Source organism: Bos indicus, chromosome 11, assembly GCF_029378745.1.
Source record: "Bos indicus isolate NIAB-ARS_2022 breed Sahiwal x Tharparkar chromosome 11, NIAB-ARS_B.indTharparkar_mat_pri_1.0, whole genome shotgun sequence".
Classification (NCBI taxonomy): Eukaryota; Metazoa; Chordata; class Mammalia; order Artiodactyla; family Bovidae; genus Bos; species Bos indicus.
In genome coordinates this window covers 5,382,222-5,404,457 of record NC_091770.1, presented here as the reverse complement: position 1 = coordinate 5,404,457, position 22,236 = coordinate 5,382,222, and the positions used below count along the sequence as shown (strand labels likewise).

Sequence of the window (22,236 nt, the reverse complement as noted above, 5' to 3'; positions counted from 1 at the left end):
ATCTTATATTTATACAGGAGAGCAAGAGAAAAACAAGACAGTTAACATTTTTCTTGGCTGACCTATACATCTTACGAAAAGTCACAAGAAATCTTGAGAGCATGGGAATGGCACCCTGTTATTATTTCTTACACCAGATAACATTTCCTTGTGCATGAGAAGTTTGTCCAGAACTCCAGGTGTCTGCAGTTAATACTCGCCTAATCTCTGGGGTGGCGGGACAGAGAGCTATGTTTGCAAGCAAACCCTCAAGGACTGAGGCAGCTCCCAGGGCTGTGTCCTTTAGATAAAGGACCCTGTTCTCACGGGCAGCTCCCCCCACTTACCGTCTTACTTGGGTTTCTCTTACACTGGACGTGGGGTATCTCTTCACGGCTGCTCGAGCAAAGCGCCGTCCTGCTCCTTACCTTGGACATGAGGTTTCTGCTCACGGGCGCTGCTCCTCACCTTGGACGTGGCATATCTCCTCTCGGGCGCCGCTCCTGACGTTGGACATGACATACCTCCACTTGACCACCCCTCCTGACCGTGGACATGGCGTATCTCCTCTTGGCCGCCAGTCCTGACCGTGGACATGGTGTATCTCCTGTTGGCCTCTCCCTGCTCCAATTTGCCTTGATTCCTGGACCTAACACTCCAGGTACCTATACAATATTGCTCTTTACAGCATTGGACTTTCCTTCCATCACCAGTCACATCCACAACTGATGTTGTTTTTGCTTTGGCTCCGTCTCTTCATTCTTTCTGGAGTTAGTTCTCCATTGATCTCCAGGAGCATATTGGGCACCTGCTGATCTGCGAGTTCATCTTTCAGCGTCCTATCTTTCTCCTTTTCATACTGTTCATGGGGTTCTCAAGGAAAGAATACTGAAGTGGTTTCCCATCCCCTTCTGCAGTGGTCCAGGAGAAGGCAATGGCACCCCACTCCAGTACTCTTCCTTGGAAAATCCCATGGACAGAGGAGCCTGGTGGGCTGCAGTCCATGGGGTCGCTAAGAGTCAGACACAACTGGGCGACTTCACTTTCTCTTTTCACTTTCACGCATTCGAGAAGGAAATGCAACCCAGTCTGGTGTTCTCCTTTTCATACTGTTCATGGGGTTCTCAAGGAAAGAATACTGAAGTGGCTTCCCATCCCCTTCTGCAGTGGTCCAGGAGAAGGCAACGGCACCCCACTCCGGTACTCTTGCCTGGAAAATCCCATGGACGGAGGAGCCTGGTGGGCTGCAGTCCATGTGGTCGCTAAGAGTCAGACACAACTGGGCGACTTCACTTTCTCTTTTCGCTTTCACGCATTGGAGAAGGAAATGGCAACCCAGTCCGGTGTTCTTGCCTGGAGAATCCCAGGGACGGGGAAGCCTGGTGGGCTGCCGTCTATGGGGTCACACAGAGTCGGACATGACTGACGTGACTTAGCAGAGCGTAGCGTAGCATCTGCAGTGGTCCACTCTTGGTCAGAACTCTGCAGCATGACCCGTCCATCTTGGTGGCCTTATAGGGCATGGGTCTTAGGTTCATTGAGTTATACAAGGCTGTGGTCCATGTGATCAGGTTGGCTACTTTGCTGTGATTGTGGGTTCAGTCTGTCTGCCCTCTGAAGCCCTCTCTCAGCCTCTACTGCCTTAGTGCGGTTTTTCTTACCTTGGACTTGCGGTATCCCTTCACGTCTACTCCAGCAAAGCCCAGCCTCTGTCCCTGACCTCGGACCTGGCGTATGTCCTCTTGATTCCACTTATGACCTTGGTCGTGTGGTATCTCCACTCGGCCGCCATTCCTGGCCTTGGATGTGGGATTCTCTTCTCAGCTGGTCGCTACCGCAATTGGCCTTGATCCGTGGACCTAACATTCCACGTACTTACACAGTATTGCTCATTAGAGCATTGGACTTGACTTCCGTCACCAGTCACATCCACAACCGGGTGTTGTTTTTACTTTGGCTCTGTCTCTTCATTCTTTCTAGAGTTATTTCTCCACTGATCTCCAGTAGCATACTGGGCACCTACCGACCTGGGGAGTTCATCTTCAGTGTCCTATCTTTTGTCCTTTTCATACTCTTCATGGGGTTCTCAAGGCCGGAATACTGAAGTGGTTGCCATTCCCTTCTCCATGGACACATTTTGTGAGACTTCTCCACCGTGACCCGTCCCTCTTGGGTGGCCCTACACGGCATGTTCTAGTTTCATTGAGTTAGACAAGGCTGTGGTCCATGTGATCAGATTGGCTACTTTGCTGTGATTGTGGTTTCAGTCTGTCTGCCCTCTGATGCCCCCTCTCAGCTCCTACCATCTTACGTGGGTTTCTTTTACGTTGGAGGTGGGGTATCTCCTCTCAGCCGCAGCTCCTGACCTTGGATGTGGGGTATCTCATCTCGGCTGCTCACTGTTCCAGTTTGCCTTGATTGTCATCCTAACATGCCAGGTACCTATGCAGAATTGCTCTTTCCAGCACTGAACTTTACTTCCATCACCAGTCACATCCACAGCTGGGTGTTGTTTTTGCTTTGGCTTCGTCTCTTCATTCTTTCTGGAGTTAGTTCTCCACTGATCTCCAGTAGCATATTGGGCACCTACTGACCTGGGGAGTTCATCTTTCAGTGTCGTATCTTTTTCCTTTTCATGCTGTTCCTGGGGTCTCAAGGCAAGAATACTGAAGAAGTTTGCCATATACCTCTCCAGTGGACACATCTTGTGAGACCTCTCCACCACAACCTGTCTGTTTTGGGTGGCTCTAGATGGCATGGCTTAGTCATCGCGTTAGACAAGGCTGTGGTCCGTGTGGTCAGATTGGCTGACTTTGCTGTGACCGTGGTTTCAGTCTGTCTGTGCTCTGATGCCCTCTCTGAGCTCTTACCTTCTTACTTGGGTTTCTGTTACGTTGGACATGGGGTATCTCTTCACGGCTCCTCGAGCAAAGCGCCGTCCTGCTCCTTACTTTGGATGTGAGGTATCTCCTCACGGCCTCTGCTCCTCACCTTGGACGTGGCATATCTCCTCTCGGGCTCCGCTCCTGAACTTGGACATGGCATACCTCCTCTTGGCCACCCCTCCTGACCGTGGACATGGCGTATCTCCTCTTGGCCGCCCCTCCAGATCTTGGACGTGGCGTATCTCCTGTTGGCCTCTCGCTGCTCCAATTTGCCTTGATTCGTGTACATAAAATTCCAGGTTCCTATGCAGTATTGCTCTTTATAGCACTGGAATTTCGTTCCATCACCAGTCACATCCACAACTGATGTTTTTGCTTTGGCTCCGTCTCTTTATTCTTTCTGGAGTTAGTTCTGCATTGATCTCCAGGAGCATATTGGGCACCGACTGATCTGCGAGTTCATCTTTCAGCGTCCTATCTTTTTCCTTTTCATACTGTTCATGGGGTTCTCAAGGAAAGAATACTGAAGTGGTTTCCCATCCCCTTCTGCAGTGGTCCAGGAGAAGGCAATGGCACCCCACTCCAGTACTCTTCCTTGGAAAATCCCATGGACGGAGGAGCCTGGTGGGCTGCAGTCCATGGGGTCGCTAAGAGTCGGACACAACTGGGCGACTTCACTTTCTCTTTTCACTTTCACGCATTCGAGAGGGAAATGCAACCCAGTCTGGTGTTCTCCTTTTCATACTGTTCATGGGGTTCTCAAGGAAAGAATACTGAAGTGGCTTCCCATCCCCTTCTGCAGTGGTCCAGGAGAAGGCAACGGCACCCCACTCCAGTACTCTTGCCTGGAAAATCCCATGGACGGAGGAGCCTGGTGGGCTGCAGTCCATGTGGTCGCTAAGAGTCAGACACAACTGGGCGACTTCACTTTCTCTTTTCGCTTTCACGCATTGGAGAAGGAAATGGCAACCCAGTCCGGTGTTCTTGCCTGGAGAATCCCAGGGACGGGGAAGCCTGGTGGGCTGCCGTCTATGGGGTCACACAGAGTCGGACATGACTGACGTGACTTAGCAGAGCGTAGCGTAGCATCTGCAGTGGTCCACTCTTGGTCAGAACTCTGCAGCATGACCCGTCCATCTTGGTGGCCTTATAGGGCATGGGTCTTAGGTTCATTGAGTTATACAAGGCTGTGGTCCATGTGATCAGGTTGGCTACTTTGCTGTGATTGTGGGTTCAGTCTGTCTGCCCTCTGAAGCCCTCTCTCAGCCTCTACTGCCTTAGTGCGGTTTTTCTTACCTTGGACTTGCGGTATCCCTTCACGTCTACTCCAGCAAAGCCCAGCCTCTGTCCCTGACCTCGGACCTGGCGTATGTCCTCTTGATTCCACTTATGACCTTGGTCGTGTGGTATCTCCACTCGGCCGCCATTCCTGGCCTTGGATGTGGGATTCTCTTCTCAGCTGGTCGCTACCGCAATTGGCCTTGATCCGTGGACCTAACATTCCACGTACTTACACAGTATTGCTCATTAGAGCATTGGACTTGACTTCCGTCACCAGTCACATCCACAACCGGGTGTTGTTTTTACTTTGGCTCTGTCTCTTCATTCTTTCTAGAGTTATTTCTCCACTGATCTCCAGTAGCATACTGGGCACCTACCGACCTGGGGAGTTCATCTTCAGTGTCCTATCTTTTGTCCTTTTCATACTCTTCATGGGGTTCTCAAGGCCGGAATACTGAAGTGGTTGCCATTCCCTTCTCCATGGACACATTTTGTGAGACTTCTCCACCGTGACCCGTCCCTCTTGGGTGGCCCTACACGGCATGTTCTAGTTTCATTGAGTTAGACAAGGCTGTGGTCCATGTGATCAGATTGGCTACTTTGCTGTGATTGTGGTTTCAGTCTGTCTGCCCTCTGATGCCCCCTCTCAGCTCCTACCATCTTACGTGGGTTTCTTTTACGTTGGAGGTGGGGTATCTCCTCTCAGCCGCAGCTCCTGACCTTGGATGTGGGGTATCTCATCTCGGCTGCTCACTGTTCCAGTTTGCCTTGATTGTCATCCTAACATGCCAGGTACCTATGCAGAATTGCTCTTTCCAGCACTGAACTTTACTTCCATCACCAGTCACATCCACAGCTGGGTGTTGTTTTTGCTTTGGCTTCGTCTCTTCATTCTTTCTGGAGTTAGTTCTCCACTGATCTCCAGTAGCATATTGGGCACCTACTGACCTGGGGAGTTCATCTTTCAGTGTCGTATCTTTTTCCTTTTCATGCTGTTCCTGGGGTCTCAAGGCAAGAATACTGAAGAAGTTTGCCATATACCTCTCCAGTGGACACATCTTGTGAGACCTCTCCACCACAACCTGTCTGTTTTGGGTGGCTCTAGATGGCATGGCTTAGTCATCGCGTTAGACAAGGCTGTGGTCCGTGTGGTCAGATTGGCTGACTTTGCTGTGACCGTGGTTTCAGTCTGTCTGTGCTCTGATGCCCTCTCTGAGCTCTTACCTTCTTACTTGGGTTTCTGTTACGTTGGACATGGGGTATCTCTTCACGGCTCCTCGAGCAAAGCGCCGTCCTGCTCCTTACTTTGGATGTGAGGTATCTCCTCACGGCCTCTGCTCCTCACCTTGGACGTGGCATATCTCCTCTCGGGCTCCGCTCCTGAACTTGGACATGGCATACCTCCTCTTGGCCACCCCTCCTGACCGTGGACATGGCGTATCTCCTCTTGGCCGCCCCTCCAGATCTTGGACGTGGCGTATCTCCTGTTGGCCTCTCGCTGCTCCAATTTGCCTTGATTCGTGTACATAAAATTCCAGGTTCCTATGCAGTATTGCTCTTTATAGCACTGGAATTTCGTTCCATCACCAGTCACATCCACAACTGATGTTTTTGCTTTGGCTCCGTCTCTTTATTCTTTCTGGAGTTAGTTCTGCATTGATCTCCAGGAGCATATTGGGCACCGACTGATCTGCGAGTTCATCTTTCAGCGTCCTATCTTTTTCCTTTTCATACTGTTCATGGGGTTCTCAAGGAAAGAATACTGAAGTGGTTTCCCATCCCCTTCTGCAGTGGTCCAGGAGAAGGCAATGGCACCCCACTCCAGTACTCTTCCTTGGAAAATCCCATGGACGGAGGAGCCTGGTGGGCTGCAGTCCATGGGGTCGCTAAGAGTCGGACACAACTGGGCGACTTCACTTTCTCTTTTCACTTTCACGCATTCGAGAGGGAAATGCAACCCAGTCTGGTGTTCTCCTTTTCATACTGTTCATGGGGTTCTCAAGGAAAGAATACTGAAGTGGCTTCCCATCCCCTTCTGCAGTGGTCCAGGAGAAGGCAACGGCACCCCACTCCAGTACTCTTGCCTGGAAAATCCCATGGACGGAGGAGCCTGGTGGGCTGCAGTCCATGTGGTCGCTAAGAGTCAGACACAACTGGGCGACTTCACTTTCTCTTTTCGCTTTCACGCATTGGAGAAGGAAATGGCAACCCAGTCCGGTGTTCTTGCCTGGAGAATCCCAGGGACGGGGAAGCCTGGTGGGCTGCCGTCTATGGGGTCACACAGAGTCGGACATGACTGACGTGACTTAGCAGAACGTAGCGTAGCATCTGCAGTGGTCCACTCTTGGTCAGAACTCTGCAGCATGACCCGTCCATCTTGGTGGCCTTATAGGGCATGGGTCTTAGGTTCATTGAGTTATACAAGGCTGTGGTCCATGTGATCAGGTTGGCTACTTTGCTGTGATTGTGGGTTCAGTCTGTCTGCCCTCTGAAGCCCTCTCTCAGCCTCTACTGCCTTAGTGCGGTTTTTCTTACCTTGGACTTGCGGTATCCCTTCACGTCTACTCCAGCAAAGCCCAGCCTCTGTCCCTGACCTCGGACCTGGCGTATGTCCTCTTGATTCCACTTATGACCTTGGTCGTGTGGTATCTCCACTCGGCCGCCATTCCTGGCCTTGGATGTGGGATTCTCTTCTCAGCTGGTCGCTACCGCAATTGGCCTTGATCCGTGGACCTAACATTCCACGTACTTACACAGTATTGCTCATTAGAGCATTGGACTTGACTTCCGTCACCAGTCACATCCACAACCGGGTGTTGTTTTTACTTTGGCTCTGTCTCTTCATTCTTTCTAGAGTTATTTCTCCACTGATCTCCAGTAGCATACTGGGCACCTACCGACCTGGGGAGTTCATCTTCAGTGTCCTATCTTTTGTCCTTTTCATACTCTTCATGGGGTTCTCAAGGCCGGAATACTGAAGTGGTTGCCATTCCCTTCTCCATGGACACATTTTGTGAGACTTCTCCACCGTGACCCGTCCCTCTTGGGTGGCCCTACACGGCATGTTCTAGTTTCATTGAGTTAGACAAGGCTGTGGTCCATGTGATCAGATTGGCTACTTTGCTGTGATTGTGGTTTCAGTCTGTCTGCCCTCTGATGCCCCCTCTCAGCTCCTACCATCTTACGTGGGTTTCTTTTACGTTGGAGGTGGGGTATCTCCTCTCAGCCGCAGCTCCTGACCTTGGATGTGGGGTATCTCATCTCGGCTGCTCACTGTTCCAGTTTGCCTTGATTGTCATCCTAACATGCCAGGTACCTATGCAGAATTGCTCTTTCCAGCACTGAACTTTACTTCCATCACCAGTCACATCCACAGCTGGGTGTTGTTTTTGCTTTGGCTCCGTCTCTTTATTCTTTCTGGAGTTAGTTCTCCACTGATCTCCAGTAGCATATTGGGCACCTACTGACCTGGGGAGTTCATCTTTCAGCGTCCTATCTTTTTCCTTTTCATACTGTTCATGGGGTTTTCAAGGAAAGAATACTGAAGTGGTTTCCCATCCCCTTCTGCAGTGGTCCAGGAGAAGGCAATGGCACCCCACTCCAGTACTCTTCCTTGGAAAATCCCATGGACGGAGGAGCCTGGTGGGCTGCAGTCCATGGGGTCGCTAAGAGTCGGACACAACTGGGCGACTTCACTTTCTCTTTTCACTTTCACGCATTCGAGAAGGAAATGCAACCCAGTCTGGTGTTCTCCTTTTCATACTGTTCATGGGGTTCTCAAGGAAAGAATACTGAAGTGGCTTCCCATCCCCTTCTGCAGTGGTCCAGGGGAAGGCAACGGCACCCCACTCCAGTACTCTTGCCTGGAAAATCCCATGGACGGAGGAGCCTGGTGGGCTGCAGTCCATGTGGTCGCTAAGAGTCAGACACAACTGGGCGACTTCACTTTCTCTTTTCGCTTTCACGCATTGGAGAAGGAAATGGCAACCCAGTCCGGTGTTCTTGCCTGGAGAATCCCAGGGACGGGGAAGCCTGGTGGGCTGCCGTCTATGGGGTCACACAGAGTCGGACATGACTGACGTGACTTAGCAGAGCGTAGCGTAGCATCTGCAGTGGTCCACTCTTGGTCAGAACTCTGCAGCATGACCCGTCCATCTTGGTGGCCTTATAGGGCATGGGTCTTAGGTTCATTGAGTTATACAAGGCTGTGGTCCATGTGATCAGGTTGGCTACTTTGCTGTGATTGTGGGTTCAGTCTGTCTGCCCTCTGAAGCCCTCTCTCAGCCTCTACTGCCTTAGTGCGGTTTTTCTTACCTTGGACTTGCGGTATCCCTTCACGTCTACTCCAGCAAAGCCCAGCCTCTGTCCCTGACCTCGGACCTGGCGTATGTCCTCTTGATTCCACTTATGACCTTGGTCGTGTGGTATCTCCACTCGGCCGCCATTCCTGGCCTTGGATGTGGGATTCTCTTCTCAGCTGGTCGCTACCGCAATTGGCCTTGATCCGTGGACCTAACATTCCACGTACTTACACAATATTGCTCATTAGAGCATTGGACTTGACTTCCGTCACCAGTCACATCCACAACCGGGTGTTGTTTTTACTTTGGCTCTGTCTCTTCATTCTTTCTAGAGTTATTTCTCCACTGATCTCCAGTAGCATACTGGGCACCTACCGACCTGGGGAGTTCATCTTCAGTGTCCTATCTTTTGTCCTTTTCATACTCTTCATGGGGTTCTCAAGGCCGGAATACTGAAGTGGTTGCCATTCCCTTCTCCATGGACACATTTTGTGAGACTTCTCCACCGTGACCCGTCCCTCTTGGGTGGCCCTACACGGCATGTTCTAGTTTCATTGAGTTAGACAAGGCTGTGGTCCATGTGATCAGATTGGCTACTTTGCTGTGATTGTGGTTTCAGTCTGTCTGCCCTCTGATGCCCCCTCTCAGCTCCTACCATCTTACGTGGGTTTCTTTTACGTTGGAGGTGGGGTATCTCCTCTCAGCCGCAGCTCCTGACCTTGGATGTGGGGTATCTCATCTCGGCTGCTCACTGTTCCAGTTTGCCTTGATTGTCATCCTAACATGCCAGGTACCTATGCAGAATTGCTCTTTCCAGCACTGAACTTTACTTCCATCACCAGTCACATCCACAGCTGGGTGTTGTTTTTGCTTTGGCTCCGTCTCTTTATTCTTTCTGGAGTTAGTTCTCCACTGATCTCCAGTAGCATATTGGGCACCTACTGACCTGGGGAGTTCATCTTTCAGCGTCCTATCTTTTTCCTTTTCATACTGTTCATGGGGTTTTCAAGGAAAGAATACTGAAGTGGTTTCCCATCCCCTTCTGCAGTGGTCCAGGAGAAGGCAATGGCACCCCACTCCAGTACTCTTCCTTGGAAAATCCCATGGACGGAGGAGCCTGGTGGGCTGCAGTCCATGGGGTCGCTAAGAGTCGGACACAACTGGGCGACTTCACTTTCTCTTTTCACTTTCACGCATTCGAGAAGGAAATGCAACCCAGTCTGGTGTTCTCCTTTTCATACTGTTCATGGGGTTCTCAAGGAAAGAATACTGAAGTGGCTTCCCATCCCCTTCTGCAGTGGTCCAAGAGAAGGCAACGGCACCCCACTCCAGTACTCTTGCCTGGAAAATCCCATGGACGGAGGAGCCTGGTGGGCTGCAGTCCATGTGGTCGCTAAGAGTCAGACACAACTGGGCGACTTCACTTTCTCTTTTCGCTTTCACGCATTGGAGAAGGAAATGGCAACCCAGTCCGGTGTTCTTGCCTGGAGAATCCCAGGGACGGGGAAGCCTGGTGGGCTGCCGTCTATGGGGTCACACAGAGTCGGACATGACTGACGTGACTTAGCAGAGCGTAGCGTAGCATCTGCAGTGGTCCACTCTTGGTCAGAACTCTGCAGCATGACCCGTCCATCTTGGTGGCCTTATAGGGCATGGGTCTTAGGTTCATTGAGTTATACAAGGCTGTGGTCCATGTGATCAGGTTGGCTACTTTGCTGTGATTGTGGGTTCAGTCTGTCTGCCCTCTGAAGCCCTCTCTCAGCCTCTACTGCCTTAGTGCGGTTTTTCTTACCTTGGACTTGCGGTATCCCTTCACGTCTACTCCAGCAAAGCCCAGCCTCTGTCCCTGACCTCGGACCTGGCGTATGTCCTCTTGATTCCACTTATGACCTTGGTCGTGTGGTATCTCCACTCGGCCGCCATTCCTGGCCTTGGATGTGGGATTCTCTTCTCAGCTGGTCGCTACCGCAATTGGCCTTGATCCGTGGACCTAACATTCCACGTACTTACACAATATTGCTCATTAGAGCATTGGACTTGACTTCCGTCACCAGTCACATCCACAACCGGGTGTTGTTTTTACTTTGGCTCTGTCTCTTCATTCTTTCTAGAGTTATTTCTCCACTGATCTCCAGTAGCATACTGGGCACCTACCGACCTGGGGAGTTCATCTTCAGTGTCCTATCTTTTGTCCTTTTCATACTCTTCATGGGGTTCTCAAGGCCGGAATACTGAAGTGGTTGCCATTCCCTTCTCCATGGACACATTTTGTGAGACTTCTCCACCGTGACCCGTCCCTCTTGGGTGGCCCTACACGGCATGTTCTAGTTTCATTGAGTTAGACAAGGCTGTGGTCCATGTGATCAGATTGGCTACTTTGCTGTGATTGTGGTTTCAGTCTGTCTGCCCTCTGATGCCCCCTCTCAGCTCCTACCATCTTACGTGGGTTTCTTTTACGTTGGAGGTGGGGTATCTCCTCTCAGCCGCAGCTCCTGACCTTGGATGTGGGGTATCTCATCTCGGCTGCTCACTGTTCCAGTTTGCCTTGATTGTCATCCTAACATGCCAGGTACCTATGCAGAATTGCTCTTTCCAGCACTGAACTTTACTTCCATCACCAGTCACATCCACAGCTGGGTGTTGTTTTTGCTTTGGCTCCGTCTCTTTATTCTTTCTGGAGTTAGTTCTCCACTGATCTCCAGTAGCATATTGGGCACCTACTGACCTGGGGAGTTCATCTTTCAGCGTCCTATCTTTTTCCTTTTCATACTGTTCATGGGGTTTTCAAGGAAAGAATACTGAAGTGGTTTCCCATCCCCTTCTGCAGTGGTCCAGGAGAAGGCAATGGCACCCCACTCCAGTACTCTTCCTTGGAAAATCCCATGGACGGAGGAGCCTGGTGGGCTGCAGTCCATGGGGTCGCTAAGAGTCGGACACAACTGGGCGACTTCACTTTCTCTTTTCACTTTCACGCATTCGAGAAGGAAATGCAACCCAGTCTGGTGTTCTCCTTTTCATACTGTTCATGGGGTTCTCAAGGAAAGAATACTGAAGTGGCTTCCCATCCCCTTCTGCAGTGGTCCAAGAGAAGGCAACGGCACCCCACTCCAGTACTCTTGCCTGGAAAATCCCATGGACGGAGGAGCCTGGTGGGCTGCAGTCCATGTGGTCGCTAAGAGTCAGACACAACTGGGCGACTTCACTTTCTCTTTTCGCTTTCACGCATTGGAGAAGGAAATGGCAACCCAGTCCGGTGTTCTTGCCTGGAGAATCCCAGGGACGGGGAAGCCTGGTGGGCTGCCGTCTATGGGGTCACACAGAGTCGGACATGACTGACGTGACTTAGCAGAGCGTAGCGTAGCATCTGCAGTGGTCCACTCTTGGTCAGAACTCTGCAGCATGACCCGTCCATCTTGGTGGCCTTATAGGGCATGGGTCTTAGGTTCATTGAGTTATACAAGGCTGTGGTCCATGTGATCAGGTTGGCTACTTTGCTGTGATTGTGGGTTCAGTCTGTCTGCCCTCTGAAGCCCTCTCTCAGCCTCTACTGCCTTAGTGCGGTTTTTCTTACCTTGGACTTGCGGTATCCCTTCACGTCTACTCCAGCAAAGCCCAGCCTCTGTCCCTGACCTCGGACCTGGCGTATGTCCTCTTGATTCCACTTATGACCTTGGTCGTGTGGTATCTCCACTCGGCCGCCATTCCTGGCCTTGGATGTGGGATTCTCTTCTCAGCTGGTCGCTACCGCAATTGGCCTTGATCCGTGGACCTAACATTCCACGTACTTACACAATATTGCTCATTAGAGCATTGGACTTGACTTCCGTCACCAGTCACATCCACAACCGGGTGTTGTTTTTACTTTGGCTCTGTCTCTTCATTCTTTCTAGAGTTATTTCTCCACTGATCTCCAGTAGCATACTGGGCACCTACCGACCTGGGGAGTTCATCTTCAGTGTCCTATCTTTTGTCCTTTTCATACTCTTCATGGGGTTCTCAAGGCCGGAATACTGAAGTGGTTGCCATTCCCTTCTCCATGGACACATTTTGTGAGACTTCTCCACCGTGACCCGTCCCTCTTGGGTGGCCCTACACGGCATGTTCTAGTTTCATTGAGTTAGACAAGGCTGTGGTCCATGTGATCAGATTGGCTACTTTGCTGTGATTGTGGTTTCAGTCTGTCTGCCCTCTGATGCCCCCTCTCAGCTCCTACCATCTTACGTGGGTTTCTTTTACGTTGGAGGTGGGGTATCTCCTCTCAGCCGCAGCTCCTGACCTTGGATGTGGGGTATCTCATCTCGGCTGCTCACTGTTCCAGTTTGCCTTGATTGTCATCCTAACATGCCAGGTACCTATGCAGAATTGCTCTTTCCAGCACTGAACTTTACTTCCATCACCAGTCACATCCACAGCTGGGTGTTGTTTTTGCTTTGGCTCCGTCTCTTTATTCTTTCTGGAGTTAGTTCTCCACTGATCTCCAGTAGCATATTGGGCACCTACTGACCTGGGGAGTTCATCTTTCAGCGTCCTATCTTTTTCCTTTTCATACTGTTCATGGGGTTTTCAAGGAAAGAATACTGAAGTGGTTTCCCATCCCCTTCTGCAGTGGTCCAGGAGAAGGCAATGGCACCCCACTCCAGTACTCTTCCTTGGAAAATCCCATGGACGGAGGAGCCTGGTGGGCTGCAGTCCATGGGGTCGCTAAGAGTCGGACACAACTGGGCGACTTCACTTTCTCTTTTCACTTTCACGCATTCGAGAAGGAAATGCAACCCAGTCTGGTGTTCTCCTTTTCATACTGTTCATGGGGTTCTCAAGGAAAGAATACTGAAGTGGCTTCCCATCCCCTTCTGCAGTGGTCCAAGAGAAGGCAACGGCACCCCACTCCAGTACTCTTGCCTGGAAAATCCCATGGACGGAGGAGCCTGGTGGGCTGCAGTCCATGTGGTCGCTAAGAGTCAGACACAACTGGGCGACTTCACTTTCTCTTTTCGCTTTCACGCATTGGAGAAGGAAATGGCAACCCAGTCCGGTGTTCTTGCCTGGAGAATCCCAGGGACGGGGAAGCCTGGTGGGCTGCCGTCTATGGGGTCACACAGAGTCGGACATGACTGACGTGACTTAGCAGAGCGTAGCGTAGCATCTGCAGTGGTCCACTCTTGGTCAGAACTCTGCAGCATGACCCGTCCATCTTGGTGGCCTTATAGGGCATGGGTCTTAGGTTCATTGAGTTATACAAGGCTGTGGTCCATGTGATCAGGTTGGCTACTTTGCTGTGATTGTGGGTTCAGTCTGTCTGCCCTCTGAAGCCCTCTCTCAGCCTCTACTGCCTTAGTGCGGTTTTTCTTACCTTGGACTTGCGGTATCCCTTCACGTCTACTCCAGCAAAGCCCAGCCTCTGTCCCTGACCTCGGACCTGGCGTATGTCCTCTTGATTCCACTTATGACCTTGGTCGTGTGGTATCTCCACTCGGCCGCCATTCCTGGCCTTGGATGTGGGATTCTCTTCTCAGCTGGTCGCTACCGCAATTGGCCTTGATCCGTGGACCTAACATTCCACGTACTTACACAGTATTGCTCATTAGAGCATTGGACTTGACTTCCGTCACCAGTCACATCCACAACCGGGTGTTGTTTTTACTTTGGCTCTGTCTCTTCATTCTTTCTAGAGTTATTTCTCCACTGATCTCCAGTAGCATACTGGGCACCTACCGACCTGGGGAGTTCATCTTCAGTGTCCTATCTTTTGTCCTTTTCATACTCTTCATGGGGTTCTCAAGGCCGGAATACTGAAGTGGTTGCCATTCCCTTCTCCATGGACACATTTTGTGAGACTTCTCCACCGTGACCCGTCCCTCTTGGGTGGCCCTACACGGCATGTTCTAGTTTCATTGAGTTAGACAAGGCTGTGGTCCATGTGATCAGATTGGCTACTTTGCTGTGATTGTGGTTTCAGTCTGTCTGCCCTCTGATGCCCCCTCTCAGCTCCTACCATCTTACGTGGGTTTCTTTTACGTTGGAGGTGGGGTATCTCCTCTCAGCCGCAGCTCCTGACCTTGGATGTGGGGTATCTCATCTCGGCTGCTCACTGTTCCAGTTTGCCTTGATTGTCATCCTAACATGCCAGGTACCTATGCAGAATTGCTCTTTCCAGCACTGAACTTTACTTCCATCACCAGTCACATCCACAGCTGGGTGTTGTTTTTGCTTTGGCTTCGTCTCTTCATTCTTTCTGGAGTTAGTTCTCCACTGATCTCCAGTAGCATATTGGGCACCTACTGACCTGGGGAGTTCATCTTTCAGTGTCGTATCTTTTTCCTTTTCATGCTGTTCCTGGGGTCTCAAGGCAAGAATACTGAAGAAGTTTGCCATATACCTCTCCAGTGGACACATCTTGTGAGACCTCTCCACCACAACCTGTCTGTTTTGGGTGGCTCTAGATGGCATGGCTTAGTCATCGCGTTAGACAAGGCTGTGGTCCGTGTGGTCAGATTGGCTGACTTTGCTGTGACCGTGGTTTCAGTCTGTCTGTGCTCTGATGCCCTCTCTGAGCTCTTACCTTCTTACTTGGGTTTCTGTTACGTTGGACATGGGGTATCTCTTCACGGCTCCTCGAGCAAAGCGCCGTCCTGCTCCTTACTTTGGATGTGAGGTATCTCCTCACGGCCTCTGCTCCTCACCTTGGACGTGGCATATCTCCTCTCGGGCTCCGCTCCTGAACTTGGACATGGCATACCTCCTCTTGGCCACCCCTCCTGACCGTGGACATGGCGTATCTCCTCTTGGCCGCCCCTCCAGATCTTGGACGTGGCGTATCTCCTGTTGGCCTCTCGCTGCTCCAATTTGCCTTGATTCGTGTACATAAAATTCCAGGTTCCTATGCAGTATTGCTCTTTATAGCACTGGAATTTCGTTCCATCACCAGTCACATCCACAACTGATGTTTTTGCTTTGGCTCCGTCTCTTTATTCTTTCTGGAGTTAGTTCTGCATTGATCTCCAGGAGCATATTGGGCACCGACTGATCTGCGAGTTCATCTTTCAGCGTCCTATCTTTTTCCTTTTCATACTGTTCATGGGGTTCTCAAGGAAAGAATACTGAAGTGGTTTCCCATCCCCTTCTGCAGTGGTCCAGGAGAAGGCAATGGCACCCCACTCCAGTACTCTTCCTTGGAAAATCCCATGGACGGAGGAGCCTGGTGGGCTGCAGTCCATGGGGTCGCTAAGAGTCGGACACAACTGGGCGACTTCACTTTCTCTTTTCACTTTCACGCATTCGAGAGGGAAATGCAACCCAGTCTGGTGTTCTCCTTTTCATACTGTTCATGGGGTTCTCAAGGAAAGAATACTGAAGTGGCTTCCCATCCCCTTCTGCAGTGGTCCAGGAGAAGGCAACGGCACCCCACTCCAGTACTCTTGCCTGGAAAATCCCATGGACGGAGGAGCCTGGTGGGCTGCAGTCCATGTGGTCGCTAAGAGTCAGACACAACTGGGCGACTTCACTTTCTCTTTTCGCTTTCACGCATTGGAGAAGGAAATGGCAACCCAGTCCGGTGTTCTTGCCTGGAGAATCCCAGGGACGGGGAAGCCTGGTGGGCTGCCGTCTATGGGGTCACACAGAGTCGGACATGACTGACGTGACTTAGCAGAGCGTAGCGTAGCATCTGCAGTGGTCCACTCTTGGTCAGAACTCTGCAGCATGACCCGTCCATCTTGGTGGCCTTATAGGGCATGGGTCTTAGGTTCATTGAGTTATACAAGGCTGTGGTCCATGTGATCAGGTTGGCTACTTTGCTGTGATTGTGGGTTCAGTCTGTCTGCCCTCTGAAGCCCTCTCTCAGCCTCTACTGCCTTAGTGCGGTTTTTCTTACCTTGGACTTGCGGTATCCCTTCACGTCTACTCCAGCAAAGCCCAGCCTCTGTCCCTGACCTCGGACCTGGCGTATGTCCTCTTGATTCCACTTATGACCTTGGTCGTGTGGTATCTCCACTCGGCCGCCATTCCTGGCCTTGGATGTGGGATTCTCTTCTCAGCTGGTCGCTACCGCAATTGGCCTTGATCCGTGGACCTAACATTCCACGTACTTACACAGTATTGCTCATTAGAGCATTGGACTTGACTTCCGTCACCAGTCACATCCACAACCGGGTGTTGTTTTTACTTTGGCTCTGTCTCTTCATTCTTTCTAGAGTTATTTCTCCACTGATCTCCAGTAGCATACTGGGCACCTACCGACCTGGGGAGTTCATCTTCAGTGTCCTATCTTTTGTCCTTTTCATACTCTTCATGGGGTTCTCAAGGCCGGAATACTGAAGTGGTTGCCATTCCCTTCTCCATGGACACATTTTGTGAGACTTCTCCACCGTGACCCGTCCCTCTTGGGTGGCCCTACACGGCATGTTCTAGTTTCATTGAGTTAGACAAGGCTGTGGTCCATGTGATCAGATTGGCTACTTTGCTGTGATTGTGGTTTCAGTCTGTCTGCCCTCTGATGCCCCCTCTCAGCTCCTACCATCTTACGTGGGTTTCTTTTACGTTGGAGGTGGGGTATCTCCTCTCAGCCGCAGCTCCTGACCTTGGATGTGGGGTATCTCATCTCGGCTGCTCACTGTTCCAGTTTGCCTTGATTGTCATCCTAACATGCCAGGTACCTATGCAGAATTGCTCTTTCCAGCACTGAACTTTACTTCCATCACCAGTCACATCCACAGCTGGGTGTTGTTTTTGCTTTGGCTTCGTCTCTTCATTCTTTCTGGAGTTAGTTCTCCACTGATCTCCAGTAGCATATTGGGCACCTACTGACCTGGGGAGTTCATCTTTCAGTGTCGTATCTTTTTCCTTTTCATGCTGTTCCTGGGGTCTCAAGGCAAGAATACTGAAGAAGTTTGCCATATACCTCTCCAGTGGACACATCTTGTGAGACCTCTCCACCACAACCTGTCTGTTTTGGGTGGCTCTAGATGGCATGGCTTAGTCATCGCGTTAGACAAGGCTGTGGTCCGTGTGGTCAGATTGGCTGACTTTGCTGTGACCGTGGTTTCAGTCTGTCTGTGCTCTGATGCCCTCTCTGAGCTCTTACCTTCTTACTTGGGTTTCTGTTACGTTGGACATGGGGTATCTCTTCACGGCTCCTCGAGCAAAGCGCCGTCCTGCTCCTTACTTTGGATGTGAGGTATCTCCTCACGGCCTCTGCTCCTCACCTTGGACGTGGCATATCTCCTCTCGGGCTCCGCTCCTGAACTTGGACATGGCATACCTCCTCTTGGCCACCCCTCCTGACCGTGGACATGGCGTATCTCCTCTTGGCCGCCCCTCCAGATCTTGGACGTGGCGTATCTCCTGTTGGCCTCTCGCTGCTCCAATTTGCCTTGATTCGTGTACATAAAATTCCAGGTTCCTATGCAGTATTGCTCTTTATAGCACTGGAATTTCGTTCCATCACCAGTCACATCCACAACTGATGTTTTTGCTTTGGCTCCGTCTCTTTATTCTTTCTGGAGTTAGTTCTGCATTGATCTCCAGGAGCATATTGGGCACCGACTGATCTGCGAGTTCATCTTTCAGCGTCCTATCTTTTTCCTTTTCATACTGTTCATGGGGTTCTCAAGGAAAGAATACTGAAGTGGTTTCCCATCCCCTTCTGCAGTGGTCCAGGAGAAGGCAATGGCACCCCACTCCAGTACTCTTCCTTGGAAAATCCCATGGACGGAGGAGCCTGGTGGGCTGCAGTCCATGGGGTCGCTAAGAGTCGGACACAACTGGGCGACTTCACTTTCTCTTTTCACTTTCACGCATTCGAGAGGGAAATGCAACCCAGTCTGGTGTTCTCCTTTTCATACTGTTCATGGGGTTCTCAAGGAAAGAATACTGAAGTGGCTTCCCATCCCCTTCTGCAGTGGTCCAGGGGAAGGCAACGGCACCCCACTCCAGTACTCTTGCCTGGAAAATCCCATGGACGGAGGAGCCTGGTGGGCTGCAGTCCATGTGGTCGCTAAGAGTCAGACACAACTGGGCGACTTCACTTTCTCTTTTCGCTTTCACGCATTGGAGAAGGAAATGGCAACCCAGTCCGGTGTTCTTGCCTGGAGAATCCCAGGGACGGGGAAGCCTGGTGGGCTGCCGTCTATGGGGTCACACAGAGTCGGACATGACTGACGTGACTTAGCAGAGCGTAGCATAGCATCTGCAGTGGTCCACTCTTGGTCAGAACTCTGGAGCATGGCCCGCCCATCTTGGTGGCCTTATAGGGCATGGGTCTTAGGTTCATTGAGTTATACAAGGCTGTGGTCCATGTGATCAGGTTGGCTACTTTGCTGTGATTGTGGGTTCAGTCTGTCTGCCCTCTGAAGCCCTCTCTCAGCCTCTACTGCCTTAGTGCGGTTTTTCTTACCTTGGACTTGCGGTATCCCTTCACGTCTACTCCAGCAAAGCCCAGCCTCTGTCCCTGACCTCGGACCTGGCGTATGTCCTCTTGATTCCACTTAGGACCTTGGTCGTGTGGTATCTCCACTCGGCCGCCATTCCTGGCCTTGGATGTGGGATTCTCTTCTCAGCTGGTCGCTACCGCAATTGGCCTTGATCCGTGGACCTAACATTCCACGTACTTACACAGTATTGCTCATTAGAGCATTGGACTTGACTTCCGTCACCAGTCACATCCACAACCGGGTGTTGTTTTTACTTTGGCTCTGTCTCTTCATTCTTTCTAGAGTTGTTTGTCCACTGATCTCCAGTAGCATACTGGGCACCTACTGACCTGGGAAGTTCATCTTCAGTGTCCTAGACAAGGCTGTGGTCCACGTTATCAGATTGGCTGCTTTGCTGTGATTGTGGTTTCAGTCTGTCTGCCCCTCTGATGCCCTCTCTCAGGTCCTACCATCTTACGTGGGTTTATTTTACATTGGAGGTGGGGTATCTCCTCTCAGCCTCAGCTCCTGACGTTGGACATGGGGTATCTCATCTCGGCTGCTCACTGCTCCAATTTGCCTTGATTGTCATCCTAACATGCCAGGTACGTATGCAGAATTGCTCTTTACAGCATTAAACTTTTCTTCCATCACCAGTCACATCCACAACCGGGTGTTGTTTTTGCTTTGGCTTCGTCTCTTCATTCTTTTTGGAGTTAGTTCTCTACTGATCTCCAGTAGCATATTGGGCACATACCGACCTGGGGAGTCATCTTTCAGTGTCCTATCTTTTTCCTTTTCATACTGTCAATGGGATCCTCAAGACAAGAATACTGAAGTGGTTTCCCATTCCCTTGTGCAGTGGAACACTTTTTTTCAGAACTCTGCAGCATGACCTGTCCTTCTTGGTGGCCTTATAGGGCATGGCTCTTAGTTTCACTGAGTTAGACAAGGCTGTGGGCCATGTGATCAATTTGGCTACTTTGATGTGACTGTGGTTTCAGTTCTTTTTTTTTTTTTATCCATAGGATTTTTTTTTTAAACTTTACATAATTGTATTAGTTTTGCCAAATATCAAAATGAATCTGCCACAGGTATACATGTGTTCCCCATCCTGAACCCTCCTCCCTCCTCCGTCCCCATACCATCCCTCTGGGTCATCCCAGTGCACTAACCCCAAGCATCCAGTATCGTGCATCGAACCTGGACTGACATCTTGTTTCATACATGATATTTTACTTGTTTCAGTGCCATTCTCCCAAATCTTCCCACCTTCTCCCTCTCCCATAGAGTCCACAAGACTGATCTATACATCAGTGTCTCTTTTGCTGTCTCGTACACAGGTTTATTGTTACCATCTTTCTAAATTCTATATATATGTGTTGTTATACTGTATTAGTGTCTTTCCTTATGGCTTACTTCACTATGTATAATAGGCTCCAGTTTCATCCACCTCATTAGAACTGATTTAAATGTTTTCTTTTTAATGGCTGAGTAATACTCCATTGTGTATATGTACCACAGCTTTCTTATCCATTCATCTGCTGATGGGCATCTAGGTTGCTTCCATGTCCTGGCTATTATAAACAGCGCTGCGATGAACATTGGGGTACACGTGTCTCTTTCCCTTCTGGTTTCCTCAGTGTGTATGCCCAGCAGTGGGATTGCTGGATCATAAGGCAGTTCTATTCCAGTTTTTTAAGGAATCTCCACACTGTTCTCCATAGAGGCTGTACTAGTTTGCATTCCCACCAACAGTGTAAGAGGGTTCCCTTTTCTCCACACCCTCTCCAGCATTTATTATGTGTAGACTTTTGGATCGCAGCCATTGTTTTCAGTTCTGTCTGTCCTCTGATGCCCTGTCTGAGCTCTTACCGTCTTACTTGGGTTTCTGTTACGTTGGATGTGGGGTATCCCTTCCCAGCTGCTCGAGCAAAGCGCCATCCTGCTCCTTACTTTGGACGTGGGGTATCTCCTCACAGCTGCTGCTCCTGACCTTGGACATGGCATATCTCTTCTCGGCCGCTGCTCCTCACCTTGGACATGGCGTATCTCCTCTTGGCAGCCCCTTCTGACCTTGGACGTGACCTATCTCCTCTCGGCTTCTCACTGTTCCAATTTGCCTTGATTCGTGGACCTAACATTCCAGGTACTTCTTCGATATTGCTCTTTACAGCATTGGACTTTCGTTCCATCACCAGTCACATGGACAATGGTTGTTGTTTTTGCTTTTTTGTCTCTTAAATCTTTCTGGCGTTAGTTCTCCACTGATCTCTAGTAGCATATTGGGTATCTCCTGACCTGGGAGGTCATCTTTCAGTGTCCTGTCTTTTTTCCTTTTCATACTGTTCACGGGATTCTCAAGGCAGGAATACTGAAGTGGTTTCCCATTGCCTTGTGCAGTGGAACACTCTTCTCAGAACTCTGCAGCATGACCCGTCCATCTAGGTGGCCTTACAGGGCGTGGCTCTTAGGTTCATTGAGTTATACAAGGCTGTGGGCCATCTGATCAGATTATCTACTTTCCTGTGATTGCGGTTTCAGTTTGTCCGCCCTCTGAAGCCCTCTCTTAACCTCTGCTGCCTTAATGTGGTGTTTCTTACCTTGGACTTGGGGTATCTCTTCACGTCTAGTCCAGCAAAGCCCAGCCTCTGCCCCTGACCTTGGGCCTATGGTATGTCCTCTTGGTCACCACTCCTGACATTGGACGTGGTGTATCTTCTCTTGGCTGCTCGCTGTTCCATTTGCCTTGATTCGTGGAGTTAACATTCCAGGTTCCTATGCACTATTGCTCTTTACCGCACTGGAGTTTCCTTCCATGACAAGTCACATCCACAACTGGGTGTTGTTTTGCTTTGGCTCTGATCTTCATTTTTCTGGAGTTATTTCTGCACTATTCTCCAGTAGCATACTGGGCACATACCGACCTGGGGAGTCATGTTTCAGTGTCCTGTCTTTTTGCCTTTCATACCGTTCATGGGGTTCTGAAGGCAAGAATACTAAAGTGGTTTGCCATTCCCTTCTCCAGTGGACACATTTGGTGAGACCTCTCCACCATGACCCATCCGTCTTGGGTGTCCCTACACGGCGTGGCTTAGTTTCACTGAGTTAGACAAGGCTGTGGTCCAAGTGATGAGATTGGCTACTTTGCTGTGATTGTGGTTTCAGTCTGTCTGTCCTCTGATGCCCTCTCTGAGCTCTTACCTTCTTACTTGGGTTTCTGTTACGTTGGACATGGGGTATCTCTTCAGGGCTCCTCGAGCAAAACACCATTCTGCTCCTTACTTTGGATGTGAGGTACCTTCTAACGGCCGCTGCTCCTCACCTTAGACATGGCATACCTCCTCTTGGCCACCCCTCCTGACCGTGGACGTGGCATATCTC

General features: G+C 50.5%; 1 protein-coding gene across 1 annotated transcript in view; it reads left to right on the top strand.

Moving 5' to 3' along the window:
• LONRF2 (LON peptidase N-terminal domain and ring finger 2) overlaps positions 1-22,236 on the top strand; it is a 56,824-nt gene extending 34,588 nt beyond the window's left edge. Inside the window, 1 exon segment of the mRNA XM_070798154.1 lies at positions 1-22,236. This exon segment is cut by the window's left edge and continues 11,993 nt beyond it. The gene's annotated coding sequence lies outside the window, so the exon portion shown is untranslated.